Source organism: Lepisosteus platostomus, chromosome 1 (genome assembly GCF_059453375.1).
Source record: "Lepisosteus platostomus isolate fLepPlt1 chromosome 1, fLepPlt1.hap1, whole genome shotgun sequence".
Classification (NCBI taxonomy): domain Eukaryota; kingdom Metazoa; phylum Chordata; class Actinopteri; order Semionotiformes; family Lepisosteidae; genus Lepisosteus; species Lepisosteus platostomus.
Genome location: NC_142611.1, coordinates 22,174,597 through 22,178,310, shown reverse-complemented (window position 1 = coordinate 22,178,310; position 3,714 = coordinate 22,174,597). Strand labels below are relative to the sequence as shown.

General features: G+C 48.0%; 1 pseudogene; it reads right to left on the bottom strand.

Annotated features, from left to right (window-relative positions):
- Positions 1–517: 517 nt before the first annotated feature.
- Positions 518–3,295, bottom strand: LOC148677855 (uncharacterized; annotated as a pseudogene).
- Positions 3,296–3,714: the final 419 nt, after the last annotated feature.

Genomic DNA, 3,714 nt, shown 5'->3' with positions numbered 1-3,714 from the left:
GATAGAAGGTCAGTGTATCGGAAGATAAGACGGAGATGTCGGATAAGCAGGGTTGAGAAGAAGGATCGAAGGATGTGGAAGCAGCGGTAATTTCAGAGCATCTTAGGAAGCTGAAGAAGGCTAACAAGAATAAAGATTTGAGAGTAGAGTCGACCCGAGTAACCCGACCTGAGAACGTAGATGCAGGATTCGAGGATGTCCGAGGTAAGTGGTGCGCGTTGGTTCGGAAGTGGTTTTTCAAGCCGCTGAAAGCCTTTAAGCAGGAGACTAATTTGAGGGTGGATAAGGGAGGGACAGGACGTGCTGAAAAGGAGTTTATGGAAGAAGTGGATGCCGCACAGGTATACTTTGGTGGTGGATGCTCGTACCTTGAGTGAGTTTTTACAATAGCAAACGAAGGATGACACGGTGAGAATTTTATGTTCGTGGAGAGGTGGAAGGATTGGAAGCCCTTCCAGGCAGTCCAGTAAGAGTTGGGAGTTCGAGGGGCAATCCCTAAGAGGATAGTTTGCTGGGCCAGCTGGACGTAGTGATGGAAAGGATGATTCAGAGGAACGTGAGTTCCGAATAGGGAGGTACTGTGCATGGGTTCAGTCTTGCATCTGGTGCCAAGTTCCTGAATTTCTGAAATTGAAAGCGAGAGAGAGAGTTAGCTATCTCATTAAGGTGACCTGGAATGTGAGCAGCTACGAGGACGAATTGATGTGAGAGAAATCCATTTAAGGCGGCAGAGAAATTTAATGATAGATCGGGATGAAGACCTTCCTTTGTTGATTATATGGTGTAGCGGCGAGGCTTATTAATAAGAAAGAATTAAGTGTTCTGAGCTTTCCCAAATGAGGCCCCATTTCTCTGTTCATCTCTGTGGTGCCGCCACAGAGAAACTATTCATGCAGGCTGATTTAAGGTTCCTTTGATAAGGTTTCCTAGGACAGCTCCCAAAGGGGGATGCACTTAGCTAAGCCTGGCTATCATGATCAATGGTCATCCACTGGTGCCTATCTGTCTAGGGAGTGCCAGATGGACATCTGGACTGCATTCCTAAGTGTCAGGAGTAAGTGACTCATATCTCACCTTGATCAACCAATCAGGGACTGGTAGGGCCGAGTAACCCACGTGGGACTCTGATGCCCATGGAACTTTCAGCCAATCAACGAGCTGAAGTTCCTCCAGGTAAAAACAGGCAACACAGAGATTCAGAGAGATTCAGAAGGGATTCAGTGGAGAATTCTGTGGACTATTCTAAAGGGAATTCAAAGGAGAATTCCAGGGCAGGACGGCCCAGGAGCAGAAGGCTCCCAAGGGCAGGACATTCTCGCAGCGCGCCTCCTGACCATCCTGAGACTCAGCCCGGACAACCACGGAACGGCCAGTGTGTCCGAGTGCCAGAACTTTCCTTTGTTGTAAGAGTCTAGAGCGGAGGTTGCCAGAGAGTAACCAGAGGATCCACCCGAGGTTAGCACCAGCAGCAGGCCTCGTGAACAGGTCGGAACTGTGGACAGCTGAATCACCATTCAGAACTAGCTCTTCATCGGGAACGAACTGGTCCTCTTCCTGACTTGCTGGGACCCACAGTCATCTTTTCTCCTGTGCACAAAACTTTGCTAGTTAAAGCCAACACTAACTAGCCGGTCAGTGAGCATCAGCAGCGCACCGTCGCAAGCCGCACAGCACAGCCTGGCACACAGCCAGAGAGCGCGGACTGGACAGCAACAAGCCTGCAACTGTTTCTTTGTGCCCGCAGGAGATCTGAATCCCCAGAGATTGGATGAGTATTCAACTTCAATGCATTACAGCTCGAGAATTCAATTGTTATCCCAACCAGTTGATATCAGTTTAATTCCTAAGAGTTATGTACTTGTTTTGAGTATCTAATGTAGAAGTTATAACCAAGTTCATTTATGAAACGGTCTTAATGAATGATATACTGAACGTATGTCCTCTTGATATGTGTAACACTTTGTAACTGACTGAATATATACCTTATGTATTCTGATAACCCTCTCGATAAGATCTGTTAGTTTTACATGCATATTCAATGTATTAATAAATGTATCCTCGTGTATTAGTACCTGTGTGTGTGCGTTGAGTTATGTCGCATGGTTGGATTCTAAAGCCATCAAAAGAATTAATTGTGTGATTTACTGCTACAATTAATAATTGTTCCAGTAAATGCCCAAACCCTACAGAACTGGTGCCTTCAGAGAGCTACATTACATTTAATTTGGCTATGGCAACGTTACAATGGACTACTGCATAGTTGTCCGAATGGATAAGGACGGATTTTTGTTTCCAATTGTGGCCCCAAAGAGAAGCTGCAACGACAATTGGAAATATTTCAAACAAGGCCGATGACTGGTCGGCGAGAGGGATCGAAGAGAATTCAGGAGGCCAAGGGGCCGCAAACCACTGGCCTTTGTAATAGCCTCCGAAACCGACTGAGGGGGCTGCGTCTGTGAAAAGCTGGATATTCTCGGCGTCGGAGAGGAGGTCATCGTAGAAGAGAGATATGCCATTCCAGTTGGCCAAGAAAAGCTGCCAAACCCTGAGCTCGGATTTGCAGTCGGCAAAGGCTTACGTGGTGGTAAGAAGAGGACACGGAAGAGGCGAGGTCGAGAAGGTAGGAGATGAATGACCGTCCTTGAGGAATGATATCCATGGCGTAATTGAGGTGGCCGAGCAGAGAGAGAAGTTCCCTCTTTGTGCAAGATTTGGCGGAAGAATAGGTAGAGATATACGTCTGGATCCTGTCTATCTTGTCGCGAGGCAGGGAGTTGGAGAAATTGATGGAATTGAGGGTGATCCCGAGGAATTGGATTATATGAGAGGGACCGGTTGTTTTGTCTGTGGCGAGAGGTACCCCTACTTTCCCAAAAACGGAAGTAAGTGTGGAAGAGGCTCTTGCTGGTGGGGCGTGAGGAAAATCGATTGTAAGGAAATCGTCGAGAAGGTGGACGAGAAAATGAAGCCTATAGTTATTCAAGAGGATCCAGCAGAGATCTTCGGCTAAGGTATCAAAAATGTTTGGGCTACTCCTGCATCCAAAAGTAAGGCGGACTGCGAAGAAGAACTTGTTCCGCCGATGAACTCCAAAGAGGTGCCAGAAGTCTGGGTCGAGAGGCATAACTTTAAAGGCACTGGAGATGTCGGCATTAACGAGCCAGGCGCCCGGACCTGCGATTTTGATGAGAGAAATGGCATGGTCGATTGTGGCATAGTGGAGGGAGAAGTCTGAACTAGGAATAAGGCTATTGAGACTTGGCACTTGGGAGTTATGGGGGGCTGACAAGTTCATTTTCTATACCAATGGGATTGATGCGGTATGCAGGGAATGGGGGAGAGTCAAGTGGGCCGATCATGAAACCGTTCTCGACTTCAGATGCTAACAAGGAATCAACGGACTGGGGATCGGCGGTGGCAGATTGCAAATTTTTGACGGGGGAAAGGCCGTCGAGTAAGATGTGGGTGGAAGAGGGGTCGGGGTGACGGAGCAGTTCAGAAGCAAGAGCGGGGATATCGATTGGGGTAGACAGAAAAGCCAGTAGTCATTTGGGAACGCTAAAGGTGGAGCGAGCATGGAAGGCTGGCGGGGGCAGGCAGAGCGAGCGTGAGCTTCGCCGCAGAAGCTGCAAATGTGAAGGAAGCGACAAAGGGAAGAGGTGCATGTCGAGGAATTGAAGTTGTTGCAAATTTGTTGACCTCTGATCATCATGA